We start from the raw sequence: 17,340 nt of genomic DNA, 5'->3' as shown, positions 1-17,340 counted from the left end.
CAATCAGCTTCACATGCACACACTGTGGTAAAGCTCCAGTTGTTTCATGAAAACAAGCCAGTCTAAGCACAAGAACTATTTACTTCTCTTTTATCATGAAGAATATGTAATATTTTACTTACCAGTCAAAATAAGTTACTCACTCAAGGCCAACCTGATTTTAGAATGAAAAGACATCTGTGCAGTGGGAAAGAAACCGCACGGTTCTCAATAAGCACATGTAGGCCATTTGTCTCTATTCTGCAGGAGCTCCAACCTCAAACACTTGAAATAGATTTTAAGAGTTTTGGAAACCAACTCATTCAGTTCATTTGAGAATGTTTGGTCACCTTTGGATTACAGATTTACAGCTGGTTCTTGAAATTAAATGGCTTACTTTAAGCTCCTACCTTGTTGCCTTTCTACCTATTCCTCTCCATTACATTCTTCCCAGTGCCATCACCAACCAACACAACAAGCTGGGCACCCACGGAGGCTGTCCAAGCCTCTGTCCAAAGTGCTGCTTTCTGCACAACCTCATGTGGAAAGGACAAAGAAGGAACAAAAACTGACTCATTCCCATCACCTTCGAACAATCCAGCAGCCCTTGGTCAGGCCTGGAGCAGCCGTTCACCACAGGAGACAGATTTCCAAGTGAGAACAAGAGGGGACACACAGTTTGCAGAAAGAAAACAGCACCGTAGGTGGGTACACACACGTGAATTTCGAAGGTTCATTTACCTTTTTCCCAAGCTGCCAGTGCTCACTCAGAGTCCAGAAATGTTATGGATCCTTCCCTACAAACCTCACTCCGGTATCCACCGCTCACCTCCTTCTGCAAGTGGCAGGGAAGCTCACCGAGATAATTTGGATAAACCACCTCCATGAGCACACGCAGCACCTGTTGGGCGCTGCCCCGCGTCACACGGTCCCTGGACAGGGCCGTCTCCAGACACGAGCCCTGCGTGCCCGCAGCAGCCCCACAAAGGGCAGCAGGACAATGGAGCCGGCACAAAGCCGCGTCCCCTCGCCGAGCCGCCCCACGGGGCGATGGCACGCATGGGCTGAAATGCCCATTATCCCTCCTTGCCCGTGACTGTTTGCCGGCCACAGGCGAATTCATCCACCTGGGATACCCCCGGCGATACGGGCGGAGCTCCAGCGGCGGGAAAGGGGAGGGAGCGGGGGGAGCCCCGGAACGAACAAAACCCCGCCACGACAAACCCAGTGCTTTTATTCGGGCTTTTTTTTTTTTTTTTTTCCTTTTTCTCTCCCGCCCATGGCGGCAGCGGCCGCGGCGCGCACCCCATCACCCACCCCAGCGCCGGCCTCACGACCTGGCGGGCGCTGTCGCAACGCTATCGCGACCGTCGGTGCAACGCCGACCTGTCCCCTCAGCCCTCCCCTCTGCTGGCCATGCTCACCTCGCTCCGCCACCGCGGGGCCGCGCCCCGACCTCCGCTCAGCAGCCCCGTCCCCCCGCCCGCAGCGCCATGGCCGCGGCCGCCACAGGTAAGGAGGAGCCGCCGGGAAGGGGCCGACAAGGGCCCGGCGAGGGGGATCCGCGTCCGGCACACACCCCCCACTCGAGCTCAGGAACAGGCGGCGGGGCCCATGCGCGCTGCTGCTGCCGCCGGCTCCGCCCCGACGCCGGGAAGGGCGGGCGTGAGGCGGCAGCCGTGGGAGGGAAGGATGGAGAGATGGATAAAAGGAGAGAGGGGAGGAGGAGAAAGAGATCGAGAAAGGGATAGGTGGGTGAGGGGAGGGATGACGGGGTAGAGAATGGCGCGGTGTCGGGCTGGCCATGAGGGGGACACGGGGGAGGGATCTCAGGGTGCCGGCTGGGGCTGACAGGGCAGCGTGTCCCTTTCTACAACTCACTGGCAGGAGGCTGTAGCCTGCTGAGGGTTGGACTCTCCCCCCGGGGAACAACGACAGGATGAGAGGACACAGACTTAACCTGCACCAGAGAAGGTTTAGGTTCGGCATTAAGAAGAATTTCTTCACAGAAAGCGTGGTTAGATGTTGGAAGGGGCTGCCCAGTGACGTGGTGGAGTCCCTGTTCCTGGAGCTGCCCAAGGAATGACTGGAAGTTGCACTCATCTGGGCTGGGTAACACGGTGGGGATCGGTCACAGGATGGACTCGATTGTCTCAGAGGTCTTTTCCAACCGAAATTGATTCTGGGATTCCGGGGCCAAAACCACCACAGCTGGGCTGCAGGTGATGGGGAAGATGTGGGTCCGGGCACAGGGAAATGCTTCCCCTCAGTGTGGGAAAGCACTGCCAGTTGTGCCTGGTTTGGGGCCAGGAGGAGGGTGTGAGGGCTGAGCTAGACTGTGAAGGTACTGGGGTTATTTCACAGAATCCCACAATGGCTGACACTGGAGAGGACCACAGAGGGTCACCAGGTCCCAACTCCCCTCTCTGGCAGGGCCATCCCAGAGCACAGGACATAGGATTGTGTCCGGTGGGTTCTGGACAATCTCCAGTGAGGGATGCTCCACACCCTCTCTGGACAATCTGTTCTGTGCTTGATCTCTGCACGGGGAAGAAGTTCTTCCTCATGTTCAGCTGGAACTTCCCATGCATCAGTTCCTGCCTGTTCCTCTTGTCCTGTTGCTGGGTACCATGGAGCAGAGCCTGGTCCATCTTCTTAGCACCCCCTCTTTATATATTTATACACATTGATGAGGTACATTTGGGGTTCAGGGATGTGTAAGGTGCTGGGGCTGGTCCAGAGGCAACAGAAGGGATGGAGCTGGCAGGGCCTGCAGTAGCTCTGTGTGTGCTGTAGTGAAGCCAGGGATGTTCCTGTCACAGGACGGTGGAGTTGAAAGTGACCTCTGGAGATCACCTGGGCCAACCCCCCCACCAAGACAGGGTCACCTTGAGCAAGTGACATAGGAACATGTCCAGGATGGGTTTTGAATGTCTGAGTATGCAAAAACTCACCAAAGATGTCCTGAAGTTTGTTTGTGCCTTTTTTACTGTGTCTAAGGTACACACCCCTTCTGAGGGGGGTGTCCCAGCCAAAAGGGATGTACCTCCCACCTCTCTGTGGCAGCGCAAGACCAAGAAAGGTGTTTTATTGCAGTCACAGACACGTTTATCTGTGGACAGACCACTTCCACACCCTGTTCACAATGCAAAACTTACCCCTCTAGTTGAGCTTCAAATTTATTAAACCTGTATGGGACAGTGCTGCTTTATCAGTAAAAGTTAATTCACACCTTTAAGTGTTTTTCAGTTTAAGGTTCAAGTGTTAACCACAAACTTGTTCCTGCAGGTAAGTGCCTCGGTGAATGCAAACACCTTCCTGTGCTGTAGTAGAGGATTTTTTGGATAGAGTCATTTACCCATATGTTGTTTTTCAATGGCTGACCCTAGAGCACTTCATAATGTGCTTCATGTGCTTTACTGTTTCATTAGCATGGCCAGGAACACACGACTTGATCTTGCTCTCAGTAGGACATGTGGAAATCCCTCCCTGATAATTATGGCATTTGGTGACCACAGAGCTTACAAGTCTGATTGCTGGTGTTGTTTACTCCTCCAGCAGTGTCACTGCAAGGCAGTTATCCTGGGAGCACTCCTTGCCTTTGCCCAGGGCCATGGGGTGAGGAACATAGAGTGGGGATGTGGATCATGCACCTGGCATTCATAGAGAGCCGTATGTGGGCTGTGCCTGGGCTTAGCCACACTTGCATTGCAAAAACAAATATGAAATGGCCCACTTGATACATTTTCAGAAATGTTCTAAATGAAAGGCATAGTTGAAGCTGTTACACAAGCTGGATTTGATGCATTCTGGTTTTCATTCCATCTGTGAAACACTATAAAGGAAGTATATCATCTACATTAGGGCTGTGGAGATGCCAGCTACCCAGAGGGTTTGGATAAATGTTACCACTCTTTGCTAATGTATTGGGTGACTAAGAAAGGCAAGTCTAGGCATGCAGAAATTCCAAGTTGTGAGTTTTAATTTAAAGGATTTGAGGAATTTCTAGTTGTTGTGATGAAAATTTTCAGAGCCTGTTGTGAATAACTGATGGTAACCGTAAATGCGCAGAGTCTGGAACAATAGCTCTGAGACATCAGCATATGCTGTGCCAGATGCTAACAAACAGAACAGGAGTTAAGAACATTGGTGGGGCTGGGGCTCCATGGGTAAGGAGCAAATCATGAAGATGTTGCACAGTAGTCCCTAAAATGGCAAAGATCTTAATTATGTGGGGTAATAAACAAAAAAGGTGTCAGAAAAATATTCAAATTACAGTGATGACAAGGCAAAATGATGTGATGTATTATACTGTCTATAACTCCAGTCCTGTCAAACCTGACAAGTGAATTAGGATGAGGCAGGACAGTCCCTGCATGGCTCACTGCTAATAAACCTCAGGGTGACAGAAGTGATTTGTTGGCTCTGTATTTAGGCGAGAGAAGGTTCAGTAAAGTGCTAGGAGGTGATCCCTATTATCCATCCCTGATCTGGGTGACTTTGAAATTCCTGGAGGAAAGATACCTGGAGCATCCCCAAGCAGCTGACCCTTTCTCGCTGCTGTAATAGATGCCATCATCTCACTTTTGTGGTTTTGCCTCTTCCTGATTTTGACTGGTTGTTGCTGCGTGATTTTTGCAAGGCCTGTTTGTTCCTCTTCTGTAGCAGAGCATTTTTCATTACGCCTCTCTAACTAAAAACAAATGGTGGGCTGCATGTGGGAATGCGGCTTGGGAAAACTGGAGATCAAAGAAAGGTCTTGACTCAGTGCTGAGGATCTTGCATGCATTTTCCTTTAACTGCCTCCCATCAAGCTATGCCTTGTGATTTCAATCTCACTGCCTTCACTTTTGTGTCTGAACATTTTGCTTAAAAAGTTAAATAAATAAGAGGAGAATGTTTACCCTTCCCCCTTCTCAAACTTTCTGTTTCTTGTCAGTTCTTGGTCTTGCTAATTTTCTGGAAAAATTTAACGGCTCTTGGGAATGCCAGGAAACACTTCACCAGCACAGAGCCCTGATATCCAGCTCTGCCAAACAGAAAAGGACTGAACTGCTTCAGCCCTTGCCAGTTATAGGTTACTGCAGTGTGTCCACAGGGCCTGTCTGCCCTTTCCATGGATCTGAAGGTCACTTGGCCCTCATCACCTCATCAGCAAGTTATCCAGGGCATCCAGGAAAAAAGCTTCCTCAGACAATGAGATGAAGAAATATGACCAGGTGGCAGTTCCTCCAGGTCTGATTTCTTGGTTTCAGCTTTTAAAGACTGGTGCATATCTATTTGTTGGCAAGGGTACCATTTTTTTAAAATCATGAGTGAGGATTTTTGATCCATGTGGTTTTCTTTTTCCACTATATTTTTTGTTCCATTGAGGAAGAAGATGAGGGAAACAGAAAGGGATTTTGCCTAGCTTGGAATTGTTGGGGTTCTGGGGGTGGCTTTTTTGCCTGTAAATGTCAATGGCAAGATGCCTCTGCTGAGAGAAGCCCTAGGGAACAGCTCTGTGCTACCTGGTACAGATTTGGTTCTGTTTACATCACCTGGCCTGGCTGTGCTTTGAGATGTTGATGTGAGATAACTGTATCCTTCCTTAACTTCACATTCGTCTTCTTTTAAATATTTTTCTTGGAGTGAAATGATAAATACTTAAGAAATCAGTTGCATTTGGAGACTTCTTCTGAGCTTTGTATGTTTCTTCTGAGAAGATACTGATGCCAAATAGTACTAGACTCTGTTTACAAAATAAACTGGGACCACAACAAAGACGTGAAAGGATAAAGGGTGGGGAAGGGAAGAGTGAGAGACGATGTATTTCTGTTCCTGAAAGCTACATTGCACTTCTGTAGCACCTTTCCTTGCGGTGTTTCAGGGCACAGCACAATCATTAGTCATGGCTTGTACCAGATTCGGGAGATGAGTGAGGCAATTCCTGTCCCCTTCAGAGGATGAGTCTCAGGGATATGAATAAGCCAGGGAGAAAGGCAGGTCCTTTCTGGAACGGGGTTGTGGCAGCTTGTGCTGGGGATGGTGAATTTTGGGCTGGGGCGCCAAGATAATCACTGCAGAGACATGAGGTGGCTTATCAGAATCCTTACAGTGGTTTTCCCATCAAGAAAAAAGCATGAACATAAAAATATGACTCCTTTGATTAACTTCAGTTTTGAGCTAATCTTCATTCCTGCTGGAAAGGCAAGTAATTCAGTTAGGATTGGGATATCAAGTGTGAAATCTTGATTCTGTTGAAGCTACCAGGTGCATTGCTGTTGACAATTGAAGCCAGATTCTTTCCCAAAAGTAGATATTAATGATAAGAGCAAGAGATTTCATCCAAGTAACTTAACAAATTTGGCATGTTTGAGAGGATGCTGCAGGAGAAGAGCTAAAGGCTCTAGTTATTACCAATATTCCAACTCATATTTTCAGATAAAAAATATATCTTTTCCTGGTAATGAGTGTATTGACTCTCTCCAGCTCATTGCTCAGCTGGTTACTCTGTTATGACAGGTTGTGCTCAATTCCCCAGTTGTTTGTCTTCAGACATCTCAACTCATAGTTATCAGATACAGCAGACTTTTTTTTCCTGCAGTATTTTATGGCTAGAATGTTTGTTTTTAAGTATTAGCATCCCCCTGACTCATGCAGGACCAACCCAACAGCATATCTGTATTATTAAAGCTGATCATCTTGGAAAAGAAAAGGGTGTGGTGCTCACAAAATAAGAGGCATCAGTCTGTGACTGGTTTTTGTACCTCCTACACCCAGGGACTGACCCATGAGTACTTGTCACTGGTAATACCACAGCTTGTTGCTGTTGCATGACGTTTTCTAAAAGCAGTGATAAACAGGAAGATAGTTAAACAATGAGCATGTCAGGTGTGATGCTGGTGTGTGCCTTGCGCATGATTAGAAAGAGTTCAGTAACTCAGAGATGGTGCTCAGGATTAAAAACTCCTGGTGGGGAAGACTCCCCAAGGTAAAACAGCTGCCATATTCAAAAGCATCATTGGTACAGACCCTTTAGCTGGGCACATTTCTGTATACACACAGAGTTCTGTGAATTCAAGTGACTTCTGGACTCACAAAGATAAGCATTCAGAATAACTGAGATCAGATTTTTAATGAACCATTCATTTAGACTATTTAACAAAAAAAAAACAACAAAAAACAAAAAAAAATTACCCTCCTCTGAATTGGTTTGGCTGAAAGTCACTGAATACTCAAAATGCTCGTTAACAACAGTCTCAATTTGCAATATTATGTAGCCTTTACCCCAAGAATTGGACATTTTCCCACCCTTTTAAAATTATTACTATTCTCTCATCCTTGTGGAGAACATTGTGTTTGGTCATATGAGACAATGAGAAAGATTAGAAATGTAACTGAATAAATTGATTTTTAAAGCCTTGAACCTCAGTGTTTACAAAATACTCTTAGCGTACGCTCAGTCTCTGGGGTTGTGTATTCTGTGAAGTTCTGCTATGCATAAATACAAGCTGAGCAGAATATTACTTTCTGTTTCAGCCTGTCTCTTTGATAGTCAAATCCACCCAGGTGAGTGCCCAGGCTGCCGAATTGAATTCTTCATTATTTGGCTTCTCCTTGCGTGCAAATATGATGCTGTGCTTGGGACAGAGTAAAACTGCTTTTTTGACTGCTTGCTTTTTAATCCTTCCTTCATGTCTCACAAATGCTCCTGGAGCTACTCTACCATGCAGCATCTGTGAAATCAAGTGACTCGCTGGGTCAACCACAGGCTGTTTCTCCCAGAGCAAACTTCAGGCGAGCGCATTCCAGCTGGTGACCTTGGCAAACAGGGAAGTGGGAATGTGTTACAACTTGTTCACACAATCTCTGTCTTTGAGCCACTTGTGCCGAATTTGCTCGGAGGTTGCAGACTTGCAGTTCCCGTTGGTATAACCTGGGACAGATCCCCCTCCCTGCTGTGGGATGGGTTTGCATCACCAGTTTTCCAGGCAGTTGCAGGCCCTGGCGTGGGAGGAGAACTGGCGCAGCTTGCTCTGGTAATGCGAGCAGAAATTGAGAGGAGTTAGGGAAGCGGGGCCCTGCAAATCTTAGCACTTGTGCACCTCTGTGACTTGCTAAACAAGTGCTCAAAACCTCTGTTTAGTAACTTGACGCTTGGGTATTTTTTCTGTGGAGAGCAGATCCAGGGTTTGGGAAGTAGGTGTGAATTAGGACACACTGGCGCTACACCCTCTGAGGAGAGCACTGAGAAAGAACACAAAAGTAAAGCATCGTGGGATGAGTAGAGATACTGGGCAGAGGGAAACCCAGCAAGGCCCTAGAATGCATCTGGAAAAGAATATCCAAGGCACTGTGGGATGGAGATCAGATGTGCAAGCTAGACCAGCCCCCCTGCCTTGTTCTCACAGAGACTGATTCAGTGCTGCAGCTCTCCACCATATTTCATACAAATTCTATTGTGTAATAATTAATATATTTATGACCCTATGTGGCCAAAGCTGCCTGTTCCTATTCCTGTCTCTCCTGGAATTGCCTGGAGTCAGTAAATGTGGCAGATTGGAGCAGGCCTGAGGTTTAGCTACACAAGCTGGACAAGTATCCCTTGAGAAGTGCACTAAATCTTGCATTTTTAACCTTAGATTTTTTTCATCTCTAATGGAGAGTGGCTAAACTTCTGATGCAGGAGCTGTAACACCCAGTTGTGGAAATTATTGTAATTGTGGCATTTCCTTATAACCGAATGTTGGACATGGCTTGCTTTGTGTTGGACTGCTGTAACCCTGAGCAAGTGGGATGAAGTCTAGAGGCCCTTAGTTTGGAAAAATTCTAAGAAGCTTCTGGACAACTTAGATTGGGGTCTGAAATCATCATGGGAAGGAATCTGAACTGCTGAGATGGGGAGAGCTTAAAATGAAGTGACGGCTGTCAAGGTTGGAACTGGGATGAGATCTGAACTCTGCCTTCCCAGTCACACCCACTGAGTTACATTCCTGCAAGAAGGGCAAGGAAAGGAGGCGAAGTGAAGGGCTGCACAGAGCAGGTGCCAGAAATGGCCTCTGGTTCCTGCTGGCAGGAGCAGAGCTGGTCTCTGGAGCTGGGACAGACGTATGGCGTTTGAGGAGCCTCCAGGAGAGCCTGACAGAGCTGTCAAGTGGGAACATGTCACACACAGTGCAGATGCTTGGCAGGCTCTGGCTTATGGAAACTTGTGGGTGGTTTTTCCCCTCACATGCACTTTAGACATAGCCAGATCCAAGAGAGTTTTTCTGGGGAAAAGGAACTAGTGAAATGCATAACAAAGGAAAAAGCTGTACTGTCAAGAGAGCTCACAATCAAGCAGGACAGAGCCAGGCCTCATCATTTTGCTGTGTTCCATATTTATCTTCCATTTATTCCTTTCCTGAACACTTCATCTGATCATCGTGTAAGTCTGATGTGACAAGCTCACGACTGCACTATGGTGTTTCAGTTAGTTAATCAGCATGGGGAAATCAGTGAAACTTTTGGTGAAATCTTCAGTGAAATCTTAATCTACCTTAGAACTCAAGTGCTGAGGCAGCTATTTTGCTGTTCTGTTGTTGTTCCAGGGAATTGATCCCACATCTAAGAGGGATGATTATTTTTCAAGCTTTTTTAATTTTTTTTTTCATGTTAACAAATCTACTGTGAAGTTCAGGAATGGGTAGAACTTCCCAGCAGTCACAGTAAGAAAAGCCACAACTGAACTAAGTTCTTTTATTTGGCTGTGAACTTTCCAAAAGCTCAGGGTGGTTACTTACATCAAATGCACAAAGTGAGAATTCCTGTCTTTATAGACTTACAACTAAGAGCAGCATTTTTTTATTTTCCTACACTCAGCTCAGAGCTGGGGAAAGCCCAAGTTGATCCTGACTTCTGACAGCTGTATAATTACAATCAGCAGCAGTTGCTGCCATAAGATACTGGGGCTAAACAGGAATTAGTGTTGCATATTTATCCAGAGGATGAAAATATCTACAAATATCTATAAATATACTCAGTTATTATTAGAAGTATATAAATCTTCTAGTGCTTGGGTGTCCCAGATATCAACTGATGGAAGGGAAACCTCCTCTTGTAAATGAGTCGCTGGGTAATTTTTCACCACAAGTTTTGCTTCTTCAGGGCAGTTTTCATGGACAGGGTGCTCATTTCAGCTCAACTATTCATCTCATCTTTCACAAAACTTATTTCACAAGTGTAAATATTTGTGGCAACTTGCCTATGTTGTGTGACCTTTACACAATAACAGAAAAGCTCTGGAAGGCTGCCGATGTTTTAAGGCACATTCTTTAACAAAACTAATTAATCTAGCACTCAGCCAATGGTTATGTACATATTTATTTTTTTTTTTTTTAGGAAAAATTTGTTACATTTGTTAACTCAAAATACTAGGTGGTTTATTTAATCAAATAAATGATACTGCAGGAATTTAATAATCTTAAAAGTAAATGTAAAAGTCTTTTAAAGTGAGTATCACCTACTCTCAGCACTCACAGGCTCCCTGTACCTGGCTTTGGGCCTTGCAAAAGTTAACACAGAGCTATAAAGCTGAAGCCTTCAGAACAGCTCAAAGCTCAGTGCTCGCTTTCACAAAATTTATAGCAAAACCAACTGAATTACTTAGTAATGATCTAAAACTTCACCCTACCTTTTGCTGAGAGTCAATTTGTAATATTGCTGCAGTAAAAACCAGAAATCACACTTATTTTTAAGGGCAGGCTGGACCTCAACACATAATTCTTTTAGACTTGTATAGACATTATTTCACTTATAGTAATGCTTGAAACCTTAATCTGTAGATTAAAAAAAGGTTAAGGCTGCAAAGTTTAACCTGAATGAATGGACTAGAAGAGAGTAGATAGAAAGCTCAGGATATGAGCACTAAATTTAACAGCTCTGTAGTTTCACATTGATACTGTGCTGGAGAGCTTGGCAGATACAATGCTGGGGAAAAAAAAGGTGATTATTGCTGGTGTGTGTCAGACTTCTGGATATTAGTATTAGCCACCCTGAAAGTCTGGAATGGGAGAGGGGGAAGTCCTGAGCACTAACCTGGACTAAATTGTGAGTTAGTAGAAAAGGTTATAAGAACCGAGCACAAGAGATGTGGCAAATGCAACAGAAGCGGTGACATGTTCCATCTTTCTGACCCTACACGACACTGAAATTTCAGGCTGAGTGAAGTTCCCCAGGAGACTTATGCAGAAATTGATCTGGAACCAACATACTGAGTGTTCCAGACTTGTGTGCAGCTAACAGAGGCTCCTCTGTCCCTTGGGCACTGGTCAAGAATCCCATATGAGGGGAGGAAACATCACAGAGAGAGACAAGAGATTCTGGGGCCAGAAGGGACAACTGGGGGGGGGAAAAAAACTTTGGAAAGAAGGGAGAATTTGAGGGTGGCTTTGGACAATGGGCAGGACAGAGGAAGTATGAGAAATAAGCAGAGAATTTTGGTAAAAGGTTCCTTGGCTGATTGGTTAAACTTATGCTGGAGAGAAACTGGCCTTAGGTCAAGTCTGCAGTGCTTTTATGTGATTGCTCTCCCTCTGAGTATCCCAGAATGACAGCTGGGACAAGCACTTCGGCCTGTAGGCAGCAAACAAGAAAGGCATAAGAAATGTCCCTTCCAAGGGTAGTTCCCCAATATATCCTTTACATGCCTGTTCAGGAGTTGAGTCTTTTTTCCCCTTGGGCTCCTCTCTTAGGAGGTGAATAGGAAGTGCACCCACCTCCCTGTATCTGCAAATTTGTGTGAAAATGCTGCATCATCAGTTGTGGCACTTTTTTTGAGCTCAGTTACTATATGGAAACTCTCCGGCTGTCCTTGGAGCAGAGCCATGTGCTACCAGGCCCTTGAAAATACATGTTGATTAAATATGTAGGTCAGAAAGCACGTCCCAATTTATTTAGTAGATGGGAGTTTTGTTGCCTAGTGTTCTATCACTGGAGCTGCTGATCAGTTGAAAGTAATATGGTAATAGCTTTGTCTTAGCTCAGAGATGAAGGAACACCACCAGGTATTGCTTCCCAAAGGGCAGGTGCAGGTCATATAGGGGTAGAACTCAGGGGAATGGCCTTAAGATGGAGGAAGGCAGGGTTAGATAAGGAATTAGGAAGAAATTCTTCCCTCTGAGGGTGGTCAGGCCCTGGCACAGGATGCCCAGAGAAGCTGTGGCTGCCCCATCCCTGAAAGAATCCAAGGCTAGGTTGGACAGGTCTTGGAGCACCCTAGGCTAGTGGAAGGTGTCCCTGTCTGTGGCAGGGGGTGGAATGAGATGGGCTTTAAGGTCCTTTCCCACGCAAACAATTCTGAGATTCTATGACTTAGTGGCATTAAAAAATAAAAATACCTATCAGGGGATAAGGATGAGGAGTGCCCTGAGAGAAGATTTGCTAACAAGCAGCAGTCTTCAGAATCTCTCTCTATTCTATAAACTGGCCAAACATAAACCATAGTACTTCTCCACAGTCATATCAAACCAAAAAATAAGCCTGAAATCCTACTGACAATTGTTGCCCCCAAGCCTTCACTATGGCCCTATTTTCTTCCTCATCTTCCAGCCCTGAAGCAATTGGCCAGGGAGCTCCTCCTGGATGGCTGGTTTGTGCTGACTGTCCTCCCCAGTTGTGCTCTCTGTAGCAGCCTCACACAACACTGAGTGAAATTAAAAATATGTCTGGGGCTGACTGAATCCTTCCTCATTAGCTCAGTGGGCAGCAGATTTCAGAGCTAGATTTGCAACAAACACTTACTAGATTGTGTGTCTTCTGGGGATAGCTATTTTTTTTTCATCATCAGATTCCATGACTTAGCAGCATCATTAGCTACTATTATTATTATTTGTTGTTGTTGTTATTGTTATTATTATTATTACATTGTTGTTATTGTTAATTATTATTATTACATATATACTCCATTCAAAAGCTGCTTTTAAATTTTTTTAAGCCTGCTTAATCTAGGAGACTTTCTTTTCTCATTTACAGGGGAGTTTCGCACAGTCCTTCTGACAAGTGCAAGATAGCCAGTGGGAATGAGACCTGTAATTTAATGCGTTGAATGCTCAGTGCAAGCAAAAGGCTCTTGGATGAAGAAGCTCTTCTGGGTCTGTCAGGCGTCTGACAAGAGGACAAACAGCGTTAGCTGGAATGGTGGAATCTGTGATATGTGATACATTTAATGCAAGGTATTGAGGACAGGAGGGAAAATTATGTCTTTCCCTATTCCCCTGAATTTTGAACAGTCACATGTCCTTGATTCTGCACTCTCTCAGTGAGAACAGATTTGCTGGCTTTCTAGGAACAAAAATTAATTGAGCCCAGTGTCCTGCCCCTTTTGTAGGTGTGCATGTGTTGAGGGGGTGATGTGTTAAAAGGGAGCAGTGAGAGCCTGAACTGTGGGAGGTCCAGATTCAGTTGGGGGGGCGGGGTACCAGTCACAAATTTTATGAATGTGGTCACATATCTTCCTTGTGCTTTGGCTTGGCATCCATGAAAATAACTTCACAGATTCTGTGGTAAAATAAAAGCCCCTTGGGTGCTGCAGTATTAGGGTGTCTTGTTGGTTTGTCACAAAATGTTAAGGGTGGTGGAAGCCTGGAGTGGGGATGGTTGTCCCTCTCCATTAAGTTCTTCTTTTATGTAATGCTACTTGTTTCTCAGCTCTCTGGCTACAATGGTACCTGCCATTTCTTGCAATTTACTTTGCAGGCGGTTTTCCAACTGCCTCGTGTTCTTGGATCAGATACAATCCCTTTTGATTCCTGTTGTCCTTTTGTCTTTGCTCACTTGGCTCTAAACATTCTGTTCCCTGAACATGGGCCCAGGTCCTCCACTCTCCCATGCTGCAGCAAACCAAACACTGCTTCTGAAGCAATTAGTTAGGGAGCATTGGCACGCACAAGGGGAATTAGGACTCTTGACAATTTTTTCCCAAGTTTTGTCAAGGATTCTGTACCGCTTTTCCCAAATCTTCCTGTATTAGTTCCAGGACTGAGTGACTACACTTCGAGTGGTGATAGCACACATTGTATTTCCAGTTACCTGATCATCCTTCACTGCCTTGTAGTCACAGCACCAGCCACACCACCAGTGAAGCTGCCTGGCTCCTGCTGAACTCAGCTGGATGGATATCCCAAAAGCCAGGTATGTCCAGATAGCCATGTTCCATGTATCTGCCAGGGCAGATAGAAACCTTACTTACTTGGTCATAAGACACTCAAAACATGGAGTGAAGACTGGGGTGTCACTGGTACAGAATGGTGCAGAGTCTGCAGCAGGGCTGGCTCTCGAATCTGGAGGTAGTGTAACTTTTCTCTAGTCTCTCTCAGCCTCCTTTGGGCTGAATTCTTTTGGGATCCTCTCTCATGGGGAGTCTCACTTATCTCAGTTCTTATTATTCAAAGAAAACTCCCGGGTTCATTAAAATCTGTTTTCTTGTGTTTATTGAAGGATCCTTACAAAACTTGGCAGGTCTATCCAGACTGACTGCACAAGCTTAAATCACCACAGCCTGGCTCATTTCATCCTGATGATACAAAATGGCCTCAAACCACGCGGTCTTTTCACCTTTATACTAATTTTTACCCTATTAACTACAGACACGTGTATTGTCATTATATCTTAACAAATAAGTTTTCTATATCTACTCACGTAATTAAAAGTGCAACTAACTCTAAACCAATCATTCTTTGTGCTTCTAAAAACTGCAGAAGCATGGAGAAGAAGGAAGAAGAAGGATAAAATACTACACCCTTTTTCCTCCATCTTTACTCCATGTGTGAAATATAGATTCTAAAAATCTATATTTTCACTTCAGTGATATATTAAATATTTTTCTACTTTCTACTTAATTTCTTATGAATTTTGGTTTATTCAGGGATATTTGGAAGCCTTTCTGTCAATATTATATAGTATTGATGTATTTTTTAAAGAATTGAATAGACAGAGAAATGTCTCTACATTTTTGGACTCCTACGGGTAGGACCTCTTTGAATGGTTTCCTAGCGGAGTTTGCCAGAAAGAAGGAAAGAAGTTACTTTCTTGATGTAACAGCTGCTTTTCTATTACCTCTCCTGTTCTCCAGGGAACAGTGGAAGTGGCAAAAAATGAAAAATAATTAAGGTCTGAACAAAAATAAAAACTGTCCCAAAGTCTTTGGGGTTATTTTGTCACAGCTTTATTCAGACTGGGCTCCTCTCCTATTTTATTGTTATATTCTGTGTAAAAAAGGGACAACCTCATGAATTTATTTGGGCTAAAATGCTGTTTTCAGTTACACTGTGTCACTTTGGTCCTCATCAGCACCCACCTGTCCTGGAAGTGGTTTGCATTCACCCAGCTGCTCTTTCCTTGGCTTTATGGCAGATGTTGCACCACTATCTCAGTCTCAGGCAAAAAAAACCAAAAAAACAAAAAACAACAACAAAAATCCAAACCACAAACAAACACAGTCAGACAGACACAAATAGGCACACAAAGAGAAGTAACTCTCAAGGCCATTTTGTATGGGGTTTGGAACAACCTGGTCCATTGGTAGGTGTCCCTGCCCATGGCAGGGGGTGGAACTGAGTGAGCTTTAAGGTCCTTTCCAACCCAAACCATTCTGGGATCCAGCAGAAATAATCTGACTGCGGAGATGGGGCTGTGAACAGGCTTTGGTCTTCTCTCCTGGATTATGCCAGAATTTACACGAGTTGAAGTGTTTCCCTGCTCAGGTCAGGGCCTATTTAGGTCTGTTCAAAACTACAGCAGATCCTATCCAAAAATGATTTACTTTAAGTTCTATTTAGCCTTAACAGCCTGAAAATATTTGGCATTTCTGGTCTCTTAATATTGCTGAGAGAGGAGAAAAATTATTAACCCTATTTTGTAAATGGCCAAAGCTGCAGAGATTGGCTGGAGTGGAGCAGGGACTCTAATCCCTAATTCTAAATTCTCTATTAAAACCCTAATCCCTGGGCTATCCTTCTGCTTCAGGCAGCATTTGGGATGGATGGTGTGTAATTTATCTGAAGTGATGCACCTGCCACTGCTTAAAGCCAGTTATTTTCCTTCTGTCCCTGTGTCAAAGTTGCTTCTTTAATTACCAAATTAATTTTTTGCTGGAGTGATTAATAAATGCCTCTGCTTGCATTTTGTAGGTCTCTGTCTGAGTCCGTTTCAAATAGTTCAACAAATTCCATGTAGACTCGCCGTATCTTGGGACTGATAAAGGTTGATACCTGGACTGCTTAAAGAGGAAAAATCTGAGCATGTGGTTTCCAGCATTCATTGGCTGGTGAGAATCAAAACCTCTCCTCATTTGCCCAAGGATCCTAATGTTTTTGCAGTAAATTTTTTTGGAAAAGGCAGAAAAATGCAGATACTTCACAGAGAATATAGATAGAAAAGAACAGCAGGATGGGGGGAAATGTGGAAGTAGGTCAGATGCGTTGCAGACAAAAAAAAATAAATCATTATGATTAGGAGAGATTAGGGAAGGCAAGAGCAAACAGCATCAAAGGAATCCAATTTATCAAGCCATTTAAACAAGACCATTCCTTGCAAAGCAAGTTCTCCATACTGTGCTTTGGAGGAGATTTGGAAGAAAATGAGAGGAGGATGTCCCATACTGTGTGTTTAATTTAATATCTGGTCTTGTCTACAGCCAGCCATGGAGGACTGAAGAAACCTCTTTTATTGTCATGAGAATAAACACTGCAGAACACTTACCCACCTTCTTTGCTTGAGTTCTTTTAGATTTTTCATTTCTTAAGCTGCAATTCCCAGTTAGGAGTGTAGGTGAAGGATGTGGCCAGGTTAATGGCAGTGCTTGCTGGCAGCTCTGTCACTGCTTCAGCATCAGATGCTTTACATGAAATAAGGTTGCATATAAAAAGCAATTTGTAAGGGTGAAGTTATTTCATCTGAGGATATTAGAAACTTGGCAATAACAAGTAGATTCGTTGGAAGTGTGACCAACATACAACGAAAGGACTTGGTGTCCTTTTTCTCCCTTTTTTTTCCTGGTTTTGATGAGCTTATCACTCTCTACAACTTCCTGAAAGGTGGTTGTAGTCAAGTGGGGGTTGGTCTCTTTCACCAGGCAGCAACTAAGAGAACTAGAGGACACAGTCTCAAGCTGTGTCAAGGGAAATATAGGTTGGATATTAGGAAAAAGTTTTTAACAGAAAGAGTGATAAAGAATGGTCCGCCCAGGGAGGTGGTGGAGTCACCATCCCTGGATGTGTTTAAGAGAAGACTGGATATGGCACTTGGTGCCATGATCTAGTTGAGGTGTTAGGGCATGGGTTGGACTCGATGATCTTGAAGGTCTCTTCCAACCTAGTAAAATAAAATTTTTTTTTTTTTTTT

At 44.5% G+C, this 17,340-nt stretch overlaps 1 protein-coding gene and 1 long non-coding RNA gene across 2 annotated transcripts in view; one reads left to right on the top strand and one right to left on the bottom strand.

Annotated features, from left to right (window-relative positions):
* Positions 1-1,537, bottom strand: part of ARHGAP32 (Rho GTPase activating protein 32) — a 238,162-nt gene extending 236,625 nt beyond the window's left edge. Inside the window, exon 1 of the mRNA XM_088066735.1 lies at positions 1,404-1,537. The gene's annotated coding sequence lies outside the window, so the exon portion shown is untranslated. The remainder of the gene's footprint in view (positions 1-1,403) is intronic.
* An 11,441-nt stretch (positions 1,538-12,978) lies between these two features.
* LOC148182579 (uncharacterized) lies at positions 12,979-16,640 on the top strand. The gene is made up of 3 exons (XR_015774505.1): positions 12,979-13,172; positions 13,970-14,130; positions 16,128-16,640. It is a non-coding gene; the product is annotated as an uncharacterized LOC148182579 (long non-coding RNA).
* The last annotated feature ends 700 nt before the right edge of the window (positions 16,641-17,340 follow it).

Source organism: Pseudopodoces humilis, chromosome 25, assembly GCF_049639895.1.
Source record: "Pseudopodoces humilis isolate 2021_Gansu_Grassland_sample_001 chromosome 25, ASM4963989v1, whole genome shotgun sequence".
Taxonomy (NCBI): Eukaryota; Metazoa; Chordata; class Aves; order Passeriformes; family Paridae; genus Pseudopodoces; species Pseudopodoces humilis.
The sequence above is the reverse complement of the archived record's forward strand: the minus strand, read 5'-3'. Positions and strand labels throughout refer to the sequence as shown.